A 12,304-nucleotide genomic window follows, 5' to 3' on the forward strand; every position below is an offset into this window, starting at 1 on the left:
ACTGGTTCTGAAGTACAAGGAAGAGGGCTAAGTAAAATCTATCTCAATTTTCCAGTTGAAGCAACTCAGATTTGTTCCTCCCACTTCTGCACTCTATTGTAGAACTTGTATGATAATATTATTGTTTGCTTATGAGTCTGTCTTCCCCACTAGACTTGGCGTCTTTTAATCTAAGACTCGAGAGTTTTAATCCACAGCCTCAATAACAAAGGGGCTACAGTTCTGGAGCCTGAGTTTCTGCCTGGCTCAATCATTTGTTGGCTATGAGAGCTTATGCAGGTTATTTCAGTGCCGTGGCCCCAGTTTGCTCACTTGTGTGATGATGGAAATAATAATAATAAAGTCTTTTGAGTCATATAATGACTCAACGGTCATTATATCAAATGAGTTAATACACATAAAAGCAGTTAGAACAATGCCTGGACACAAGCATTTGTGGAGCGAATTAACCATACAAGTAACAAGGGCAAACTTTTCTTTATATCTCCCTGAAGGAAGTTAAGCTGCACCATTTCAATGGCATTTCACCCACAGCTCAGAACAAATAAGTACCTGACAAATATTTCTTTTCTTTCTTCCATTCCCAAAATCACCAAAGATGACAAAGATGATACAAGGTTTTTTCAGAATTTTGAGGAAGAAGTAATAAATAGTGGGGATGGTACCTGGAGTTAGCTAAACTGTAAGGTAAAGGCACACTCCTCCCAACTGCCAATGCTAAATAAGGCTTTTGACTCCAAAGGCAAGGAGTTATGGTTCAACTACAAAGTTAGAGAGAAGATCATCCTCATTTCTGAAAACAACTAAGTTTGAGGGTTTCCCAAAACCATCCTCAGATTCCATAATTCACTAGAAAGACTCACAACTCGCTGAACGCGACGGCAGCTCTATAGGTTGCTGTTTTCTCCTCCAGAGGACCCGGGCCTGCGCTCCAGCAACCATGTCTAAGGGACCTGCAGTTGGCATTGATCTTGGCACCACCTATACTTGTGTGGGTGTCTTCCAGCACGGAAAGGTGGAAATAATTGCCAATGATCAGGGGAACCGAGTTACACCTAGCTATGTCGCCTTTACTGATACCGAACGATTGATCGGTGATGCTGCAAACAATCAAGTTGCAATGAATCCCACCAACACGGTGTTTGATGCCAAACCCCTTATTGGACAAAGATTTGATGATGCTGTTGTCCAGTCTGATATGAAGCATTGGCCCTTCATGGTGGTGAATGATGCAGGCAGGCCTAAGGTTCAAGAAGAATACAAGAGAGAGACAAAAGGTTTTTATCCAGAGGAGGTGTCATCCATGGTTTTGACAAAGATGAAGGAAATAGCAGAAGCCTACCTTGGGAAGACTGTTACCAATGCTATTGTCACAGTACCTGCTTACTTTAATGATTCTCAGTGTCAGGCTACCAAAGATGCTGGAACTATTGCTGGGCTCAATGTACTTAGAATCAATGAACCAACTGCTGCTGCTATTGCCTATGGCTTAGACAAAAATGTTGGAGCAGAAAGAAATGTGCTGATCTTTGATTTAGGTGGTGGCACTTTTGATGTGTCAATCCTCACTATTGAGAATGGAATCTTTGAGGTCAAATCTACAGCTGGATATACCCACTTACGTGGAGAAGACTTTGACAACTGGATGGTCAACCATCTTATTGCAGAATTCAAGCGCAAGCACGAGAAGGACATCAGTGAGAACAAGAGGGCTGTCCGTCGCCTTCGTACTGCTTGTAAGCGTGCTAAGCACACTCTCTCTTCCAACACCCAGGCCAGTATTGAGATTGATTCCCTGTGTGAAGGAATCGACTTCTACATCTTAATTACCCGTGCCTGATTTGAAGAACTGAATGCTGACCTGTTCCGTGGCATACTGGACCCTGTGGAGAAAGCCCTTCGGGATGCCAAGCTAGACAAGTCTCAGATCCATGATATTGTCCTGGTGGGTGGTTCAACACGCATCCCCAAGATTCAGAAACTTCTACAGGATTTCTTCAATGGGAAAGAACTGAATAAGAGCATCAACCCTGATGAGGCTGTTACTTATGGAGCAGCTCTCTAGGCAGCCATTCTATCTGGAGACAAATCTGAAAATGTTCAAGACTTGCTGCTGTTGGATGTCACTCCTCTTTCCCTTGGAATTGAAACTGCTGGTGGAGTCATGACTGTCCTCATCAAACGCAACACCACCATTCCAACCAAGCAGACGCAGGCCTTCACAATCTACTCGGACAACCAGCCTGGTGTACTCATTCAGGTTTATGAAGGTGAGCATGCCATGACAAAAGATAACAACCTGCTTGGCAAGTTTGAACTCACAGGCTTACCTCCTGCCCCCCGTGGTGTTCCTCAGATTGAAGTCACTTTTGATATTGATGCCAATGTCATCCTCAATGTCTCTGCTGTGGATTAGAACACAGGAAAAGAGAATAGGATTGCCATCACTAATGACAAGGGCCGTTTGAGCAAAGAAGACATTGAACGTATGGTTCAGGAAGCAGAGAAGTATAAAGCTGAAGATGAGAAGCAGCGGGATAAGGTGTCTTTGAAGAATTCTCTTGAATCCTATGCTTTCAGCATGAAAGCTACTGTTGTGGATGAGAAACTTCAAGGCAAGATTAATGATGAGGACAGACAGAAGATTCTTGATAAGTGTAATGAAATAATCAACTGACTTGATAAGAACCAGACTGCAGAGAAGGAAGAATTTGAACATCAGCAGAAGGAGCTGGAAAAAGTCTGCAACCCCATCATTACCAAGCTGTACCAGAGTGCAGGAGGCATGCCAGGAGGAATGCCCGGGGGCTTCCCTGGTAGTGGAGCTCCACTGTCTGGTGGTGCCTCCTCTGGGCCCACCACTGAAGAGGTTGATTAAGCCAGCCTAGCACAGGTTTAGCATTGTTCCACACAACATTAAAGGACCCAAATTTGTAGCAAATTCCATGGCAGTTTTAAAGTTGAGCTGCTGTAGTAAACTGGACATTCTTGATACTTGAACATGGAACGTGTGCACAGGGAAAGGAAATAACATTGCACTTTACAAGCACTGTATTGTAAATGGAAAATGCAATGTCTTAAATAAAACTGTATTTAAAATGGGCGCCATAAAAAAAAAAGACTCAGGGGCTTCCCTGGTGGTGCAGTGGTTGAGAGTCTGCCTGCCAATGCAGGGGACATGGGTTCATGCCCTGGGGGAAGATCCCACATGCGGCTGGGCCTGTGAGCCATGGCCGCTAGCCTGTGTGTCCGGAGCCTGTGCTCCGCAACGGGAGAGGCCACAACAGTGAGCGGCCCGCGTACCGCAAAAAAAAAAAAAAAGACTCACAAGCTCAATGAAAGCTATTATATCCATAGTTGCATTTACTACAGGGAAAGAATACATTAAAATCAGCCAAAACAAGAGCTGCATATGGCAGAGTCTAGGAGAGTCCCAATTGTCACATTTCCATTGTCCTCAGGAGGTCCCAGTATTGCCATGTGACAACACTCACTGAGTGTTGCCACCCCTGGAAGCTCAGCTGAACCTCTGTGTCCAGAACTGTATTGAGGCTTCATTACATAAGCATAGTTGATTGATTGATTGATTGATTGATTGCCCACATGCATAAAGTCAATCTCTAGGTCCACTGATACCATATCACCCAAAGTCCTCACCCTAAACCATGAGTTGATCTTTCTGGTGTGGCCAGCCCCTTCTCCAAGACTATTAAGTATGGCCAGGTGAAGGAGAAGGAAAGTAGGAGAAGGAAGAGGGATGGGATGGAATGGGAGAGAAGAGGACAGGACAGGACAGGAAGCTTTCTTGTGAAAAGAAAAGGGATTCATTCCCCAAGCTCATGACCACCACTCAGTAAGCTTTTGTATGCTTCACAGCCACCCCATGAGATGTTCAAGATTTTGTAGATGAGGAAACTGAGACTCCAGGAGGCCAAGTAAATGGCCCTAGATCCCCCAAGATAGAAAGAAGACACACTGGGACTGGAAACCAGGTCTTCTGGCCATATGTTCCTGTTCTTTCCATACAATTCACAGTCTCTGTGTTCTGCACTTATGTCAGTCTTTTTTATTTTTTTTAACCTTTCTTTAAGATCAAAGTATAGTTAATTTATAATGCTGCATTAGTTTCAGGTATACAGCAAAGACTGTTCAGTTGTGCATGTATATACATACATATATACATGTATATATTCTTTTTCAGATTCTTTCCATTACAGGTTTTTACAAGATGTTGAAAATAGTTCCCTGTGCTGTACAGCAGGTTCTTGTTGTTTACCTATTTTATATACAGTAGTGTGTATATGTTAATCCCAAACTCCTAGTTTATCACCCCACCACCCCACACCGCTATCCCCTTTGGTAACCATAAGTTTGTTTTCTCTGTTGGTGAGTCTATTTCTGTTTTGTAAATAAGTTCATCTGTATCATTTTTTTATACACCACATATGTCATATCATATATTTGTCTTTCTCTGTCTGACTTACTTCATTCAATATGATAACCTCTAGGTCCAGTCCTTCACTTTACTCCAATTCTGCAAACTTTAGACTTTTCCTTAAAGAGCTTAGAACAGTCTTTCTTAGCCTGTTAAGTTCTCATAAAGTTTTGGATTAATTAAAGAGATGCAGATTAGCAACTTTAGAATGTGGGAACAATAATTTTGCGCCAAAATTTGTTGTCAAAGGAGTATGCAATTTTTTGCTATGTTCTGGAATTTTGTCATAATGAGGCAGTCATTTGTCTCTTAGACCTTCCCTTCTCAGCTCCCCACCACCCCACCCTATTGGTGAAATAGGCACCTGTGTCAAAGAGCTAATAAGGGTCTTCCTTACATGTCTCATTGCAAGCAAAGGCTTAATGGGCTTGGACAGCATGGCAGGCTGTTAAGAGACAGGGTGAGACAAGGGCAAGACATTGACCCCACTTTAGAGTTTGCTCTGCATCCAGTTCCTAAGATTGTGCTTTTGGCCATTGTGCCAATAAAAACTTAACAACTAGCAATCCTTTAACTAATTCTTATCAAATGTTATTGGAAAATAGAATCAACAAAAAATAAAATTAACTGTATGTGGTAAAATTTGTTACACATGAAAAACTCAAAAATTAAAAATGGGAAACAGACTCGGTAGAAATAGTTTTATTTTAAAAAATCAACAGTATCGGTTGGAGACCAAGATGGCGGAAGAGTAAGATGTGGAGATCACCTTCCCGCAAAAAATATATCAGAAATACATCTACATGTGGAACAACTCCTACAGAACACCTACTAAACGCTGGCAGAAGACCTCAGACTTCCCAAAAGGCAAGAAACTCCCCACATACCTAGGTAGGGAAAAGAAAAAAGAGAGACAAAAGAATAGCGACGGGACCTGCAACTCCGGGAGGAAGCTGTGAAGGAGGAAATGTCTCCACACACTAGAAAGTCCGTTCACTGGCGGTAATGGGGCGTGGGGGGGGGGGGGGCTTCGGCGCCACGGAGGACAGCGCAGCAACAGGGGTGTGGAGGGCAAAGTGGAGAGATTCCCATACAGAGGATCGGTGCCGACCGGCACCCACCGGTTGGAAAGGCTTGTCTGCTCCCCCGCAGGGGTGGGCGGGGCTGGGAGCTGAGGCTTGGTCTTTGGTCGGATCCCAGGGAGAGGACTGGGGTTGGCAGCGTGAACATAGCCTGCAGGGGTTAGTGCACCATGGCTAGCCGGGAGGGAGTCCGGGGAAAAGTCTGGACTTGCCGAAGAGGCAAGAGACTTTTTCTTCCCTCTTTGTTTCCTGCTACGTGAGGAGAGGGAATTAAGAGCGCTGCTTAAAGGAGCTCCAGAGACGGGTGTGAGCCGCGGCTAAAAGCGCGGACCCCAGAGATGGGCTTGAGATGACGCTAAGGCGGCTGCTGCCACCACCAAGAAGCCTGTGTGCGAGCGCAGGTCACTATCCACACCCCACTTCCAGGGAGCCTGTGCAGCCCGCCATTGCCAGGGTCCCGGGATCCAGGGACAACTTCCCTGGGAGATGCACGGTGCGCCTCAGGCTGGTGCAACGTCATGCCAGCCTCTGCCGCCGCAGGCTTGCTCCGCATCCGTACCCTACCCTCCCCCCGGCCAGAGTGAGCCAGAGCCCCCGAAGCAGCTGCTCCTTTAACCCCGTCCTGTCTGACAGAAGAACAGATGCCCTCAGGCGACCTACACGCAGAGGTGGGGCCAAATCCAAAGCTGAACCCCAGGAGCTGTACGAAGAAAGAAGAGAAAGGGAAATCTCTCCCAGCAGCCTTTAATGTGGATTAAACATTCACAATCAACTTAATGTACCCTGCATCTGTGGAATACCTGAATAGTCAACGAGTCATCCCAAATTGAGGAGGTGAACTTTGGGAGCAAAGATATATATATATATATATATATATATATATATATGTATATATAATTTTCCCCCTTTTTCTCTTTTTGTGAGTGTGTATGCGTCTCTGTGATTTTGTCTGTATAGCTTTGATTTTACCATTAGTCCTAGCATTCTGTTGTTTTTTTGTTTTTTAACATAGCTTTTAGTGCTTCTTATGATTGGTAGATTTGTTTTTTGGTTTGGTTGCTCTCATCTTTCTTTTTTTTTAATTATTTAAAAATTTTTAATTTTAATAATTATTTTTTATTTTAATAACTTTATTTTATTATTTTTCTTTCTTTCTTGTTTTCTCCCTTTTCTTCTGAGCTGTGTGGCTGACAGGGTCTTGGTGCTCTGACTGGGTGTCAGGCCTCTGCCTCTGAGGTGGGAGAGCAAGTTCAGGACATTGGTCCACAAGAGACATCTTAGCTCCACGAAATATCAAACAGTGAAAATCTCCCAGAGATCTCCATCTCAACGCCAAAACCCAGCTCCACTCAACGACCAGCAAGTTACAATGCTGGACACCCTATGCCAAACAACTAGCAAGACAGGAACACAACACAACCCATTAGCAGAGAGGCTGCCTAAAATCATAATAAGGCCACAGACACCCCAAAACACACCACCAGATATGGACCTGTCCACCAGAAAGACAAGATCCAGCCTCATCCACCAGAACACAGGCACTAGTCCCCTCCACCAGGAAACGTACACAACCCACTGAAACAACTTTAGCCACTGGGGGCAGATACCATAAACAACAGGAATTATAAACCTGCAGCCTGTAAAAAGGAAATGCCAAACACAGTAAGTTAAGCAAAATGAGAAGACAAAGAAACACACATCAGATGAGGGAGCAAGGTAAAAACATACCAGATGAAACAAAGGAAGAGGAAATAGGCAGTCTACCTGAAAAGAATTCATAGTAATGATGGTAAAGATGATGCAAAATCTTGGAAATAGAATGGAGAAACTACAAGAAACATTTAACAAGGACCTAGAAAACTAACGAGTAAACAAAAAATGATGAACAACACAATAAGTGAAATTAAAAATTCTCTAAAAATAGAACTACCATACGACCCAGCAATCCCACTACTGGGCATATACCCTGAGAAAACCATAATTCAAAAAGAGTCATATGCCACAATGTTCATTGCAGCTCTATTTACAATAGCCAGGACATGGAAGCAACCTAAGTGTCCATCGACAGATGAATGGATAAAGAAGATGTGGCACATATATGCAATGGAATATTACTCAGCCATAAAAAGAAACGAAACTGAGTTATTTGTAGTGAGGTAGATGGACCTAGAGTCTGTCATACAGAGTGAAGTAAGTCAGAAATAGTAAAACAAATACCGTAGGCTAACACATATATATGGAATCTAAAAAACAAACAAACAAAAAATGGTCATGAAGAACCTAGGGGCAAGACGGGAATAAAGATGCATACCTACTAGAGGATGGACTTGAGGATACGGGGAGTGGGAAGGGTAAGCTGGCACAAAGTAAGAGAGTGGCATGGACACATACACTACCAAATGTAAAACAGATAGCTAGTGGGAAGCAGCTGCATAACACAGGGAGGTCAGCTCGGTGCTTTGTGACCATCTAGAGAGGTGGGATAGGGAGGGTGGGAGGGAGGGAGAAGCAAGAGGGAAGAGATATGGGGATATATGTATATGTATAACTGATTCACGTTGTTATAAAACAGAAACTAACACACCATTGTAAAGCAATTATACTCGAATAAAGACGTTAAAAAAAACAGTGGCATATATAATATAATGTATATTATAAAATACATATAATAGACTATTATTAAGCTGTAAAAAGAAGGAAATCCTGCCATTTGCAACAACATGGATGAACCTGGAGAGCATTATGGTAAACCAGACAGGGAAAGGCAAATACAGTATGGTATCACTTATATCTGGAATCTGAAAGAAAAATAAGTCAAATTCATAGAGAAAGAGAGTAAATAATGGTTGCCAGGTGTTTGGGAGGTGGGGGAAATGGAAAAATGTTGGTCAAGGTGTACAAATTTTTAGTTATATGATGAAAAATTCCTGAGGATCTAATGTACAATATGGTGACTATATTTAATAATATTGTATTTTATCCTTGAAATCTACTAAGAAAGTAGATCTTAAGCATTCTTACTACTGGATAGAAAAGGTAACTACATGAGGTGATGGATGTATTAGATATCTAGATTTTGATAATCATTTCTCAATTATCAAATCATCATGTTGTACACTTTCAACTCAAACAATTTTATTTGTCAATTATAATTCAAAGCTGAAAATAAAATAAAATTTGCTCTAAGATGAAAAAAAGTTCTCTAGAAGGAAGCAATAGCAGAATAACTGAGGCAGAAGAACAGATAAGTAACATGGAAGATAAAATAGTGGAAATAACAACCGCAGAGCAGAATAAAGAAAAAAAATGAAAAGAATAGAGGACAGTTTCAGAGACCCCAGGACAAGATTAAATGCACCAACATACGAATTATAAGGGTCTCAGAAGAAGAAGAGAAAAAGACAGGGACTGAGAAAATATTTGAAGAGATTATAGTTGAAAACTTCCCTAATATGGGAAAGGAAATAGTTAATCAAGACCAGGAAGCACAGAGAGTCTCATACAGGATAAATCCAAGGAGAAACACACCAAGACACATATAAATCAAACTATCAAAAATTAAATACAAAGAAAATATATTAAAAGCAGCAAGGGAAAAACAACAAATAACATATAAGGGAATCCCCATAAGGTTAACAGCTGATCTTTCAGCAGAAATTCTGCAAGGCAGAAGGGAGTGGCAAGACATATTTAAAGTGATGAAGGGAAAAACCCACAAAAAATTTATTCTACCCAGCAAGAATCTCATTCATATTGAGCACAGAAATTAAAAGCTTTACAGACAAGAAAAAGCTAAGAGAATTCAGTACCACCAAACCAGCTTTAAAACAAATGCTAAGGGAACTTCTCTAGGCAGGAAACACAAGAGAAGGAAAAGACCTACAATAACAAACCCAAAACAATTAAGAAAATGGTAAAAGAAACATACATATCGATAATTACCCTAAATGTAAATGAATTAAATGCTCCAACCAAAAGACATAGACTGGCTGAATGGAATCAAAAACAAGGCCTGTATATACACTGTCTACACAATACCCACTTCAGACCTAGGGACACATACAGACTGAAAGTGAGGGGATGGAAAAAGATATTCCATGCAAATGGAAATCAAAAGAAAGCTGGAGGAGCAATTTTCATATCAGACAAAATAGACGTTAAAATGAAGATTACTACAAGAGACAAGGAAGGGCACTACATAATGATCAAGGGATCAAGCCAAGAAGAAGATATAAAAATTGTAAATATTTATGTACCCAACATAGGAGCACCTCAATACATAAGGCAAATGCTAACAGCCATAAAAGGGGAAATCGACAGTAACACAATCATAGTAGGGGACTTTAACATCTCACTTTCACCAATAGACAGATCATCCAAAATGAAAATAAAAAAGGAAACACAAGCTTTAAATGATACATTCAACAAGGTGGATTTAATTGTTATTTATAGGACATTCTACCCAAAAACAACAGAATACACTTTCTTCTTAAGTGCTCATGCACATACTCCAAGATAGATCATATCTTGGGTCACAAATCAAACCTTGGTAAATTTAAGAAAACTGAAATTGTATCAAGTAACTTTTCTGACCACAACGCTATGAGACTAGATATCAATTACAGGAAAAAATCTGTAAAAAATACAAACACATGGAGGCTAAACAATACACTACTAAATAACCAAGAGATCAATGAAGAAATCAAAGAGGAAACCAAAAAATACCTAGAGACAAATTACAACAAAAACACGACGATCCAAAACCTATGGGATGCAGCAAAAACAGTGGTAAGAGGGAAGTTTTAACCATACAATCGTACCTTAAGAAACAAGAAACATCTCAAATAAACAACCTAACCATACACCTAAAGCAAAATTAGAGAAAGAAGAACAAAAAAACCCCAAGGTTAGCCCGATGAAAGAAATCATAAAGATCAGATAAGAAGTAAATGAAAAAGAAATGAAGGAAACGATAGCAAAGATCAATACAACTAAAAGCTCGTTCTTTGAGAAGATAAACAAAATTGATAAAACATTAGCCAGACTCCTCAAGAAAAAGGGAGAAGACTCAAATCTATAGAAATAGACATGAAAAAGGAGAAGTAACAACTGACACTGCAGAAATGCATAGGATCATGAGAGATTACTGCAAGCAACTATATGCCAATAACATGGACAACCTGGAAGAAATGCACAAATTCTTAGAAAAACACAACTGTTGGAGACTGAACCAGGAAGAAATAGAAATATAAACAGACCAATCACAAGCACTGTTATTGAGACTGTGATTAAAAATCTTCCAACAAACAAAAGCCCAGGACAAGATGGCTTCACAGGCGAATTCTATCAAACATTTAGATAAGAGCTAACACCTATCCTTCTCAGACTCTTCCAAAATATAGCAGAGGGAGGAACACTTCCAAACTCACTCTATGAGGCCACCATCACCCTGATACCAAAATCAGAAAAAGATGTCGTAAGGAAAGAAAACAACAGGCCAATATCACTGATAAATATAGATGCAAACATCCTCAACAAAATACTAGGAAACAGAATCCAACAGCACATTCAAAGGATCATACACCACGATCAAGTGGGGTTTATCCCAGGAATGCAAGGATTCTCAATATATGCAAATCAATCAATGTGATACACCATATTAACAAATCAAAGGAGGAAAAGCATATGATAATCTCAATAGATGCAGAAAAAGCTTTTCACAAAAGTCAACACCCATTTATGATAAAAACCCTCCAGAAAGTAGGCATAGAGGGAACTTTCCTCAACATAATAAAGACCATATATGAAAAACACACCGCCAGCATCATCCTCAAAGGTGAAAAGCTGAAACCATTTCCACCAAAATCAGGAACAAGATAAGGTTGCTCACTCTCACCACTATTATTCAACATAATTTTGGAAGTTTTAGCCACAGCAATCACAGAAGGAAAAGAAATAAAAGGAATCCAATTTGGAAAAGAAGAAGTAAAGCTGTCAGTGTTTGCAGATGACATGATACTATACATAGAGAATCCTAAAGATGCTACCAGAAAACTACTAGATGTAATCAATGAATTTGGTAAAGTAGCAGCATACAAAATTAATGCACAGAAATCTCTTGCATTCTTATAAGCTAATGAAGAAAAATCTGAAAGAGACATTAAGGAAACACTCCCATTCACCACTGCAACAAAAAGAATAAAATACCTGAGAATAAACCTATCTAAGGAGACAAAAGACCTGTAGGCAGAAAACTATGACACTGATGAAAGCAATTAAGGATGATAAAAACATATGGCAAGATATACCATGTTCTTGGATTGGAAGAATCAACATTGTGAAAATGACTCTACTACGCAAAGCAATCCACAGATTCAGTGCAATCCCTATCAAGCTACCAATGGCACTTTTCACAGAACTAGAACGAAAACTTTCACAATTTGTATGGAAACACAAAAGACTCCAAATAGCCAAAACAATCTTGAGAAAGAAAAACGGAACGGGAAGAATCAGGCTCCCGGACTTCAGACTATACTTCAAAGCTACAGTAATCAAGACAGTATGATACTGGCACAAACCAGAAATATAGATCAATGGAACAGGATAGAAAGCCCAGAGATAAACCCACGCACATATGGTCACCTTACCTTTTATAAAGGAGGCAAGAATATACAGTGGAGCAAAGACAGCCTCTTCAATAATTGGTGCTGGGAAAACTCATGTAAAAGAATGAAATGTACATGTAAAACAATGAAACTGGAACACTCCTTAACACCATACACAAAAA

General features: G+C 40.5%; 1 pseudogene; it reads left to right on the forward strand.

Annotated features, from left to right (window-relative positions):
• Nucleotides 1-880: 880 nt before the first annotated feature.
• Nucleotides 881-3,104, forward strand: LOC116742771 (annotated as a pseudogene).
• Nucleotides 3,105-12,304: the final 9,200 nt, after the last annotated feature.

Source organism: Phocoena sinus, chromosome 17 (assembly GCF_008692025.1).
Source record: "Phocoena sinus isolate mPhoSin1 chromosome 17, mPhoSin1.pri, whole genome shotgun sequence".
Lineage (NCBI taxonomy): Eukaryota > Metazoa > Chordata > Mammalia > Artiodactyla > Phocoenidae > Phocoena > Phocoena sinus.